The sequence below is a fragment of the Chaetura pelagica genome, unplaced genomic scaffold (genome assembly GCF_000747805.2).
Source record: "Chaetura pelagica isolate M959 unplaced genomic scaffold, ChaPel_1.0 scaffold545, whole genome shotgun sequence".
NCBI classification, from domain to species: Eukaryota; Metazoa; Chordata; class Aves; order Apodiformes; family Apodidae; genus Chaetura; species Chaetura pelagica.
This window is the reverse complement of record NW_009953213.1, coordinates 17,894-18,295: the sequence shown is the minus strand read 5'-3', so window position 1 is coordinate 18,295 and position 402 is coordinate 17,894.

The following is a 402-nucleotide window of genomic DNA, read 5'->3' as shown; positions in this document are numbered from 1 at the left end:
CCAAGGGAATTCTGAGAATTCCAGGAGGGAAACACCAAAAAGTGGGAGTTGGGGGGATGATCCTGGATCTGCAGTTTCCTCAGGGTTGGAATTCCCAAGGGTTGAATCCTTGGGAATGTGTTTGAAAGGGAGAGGGAAGTGGGGATGGAGGAAGGGAATTCCCAGGAATGGGATCAGTGGGTACTGGGAATGTGGTTCCCAAATCCCTGGTAACCCCTTGTTGGGGGGGGGAGGTTCCCAGTAAAATGAGGACTGAGAGAACTGGGAAGCAACCTGCTGGAAATTTGGGGGAGGGGGGGAAAACCTGGGATCTCCCAGCCCCTCCCCCCTGACCCCAAATTCCCAGATTTCATCCTGGATGATCCATGAGCTGCAGGTTTTCCAGGCACCCCCAGAAAAAAA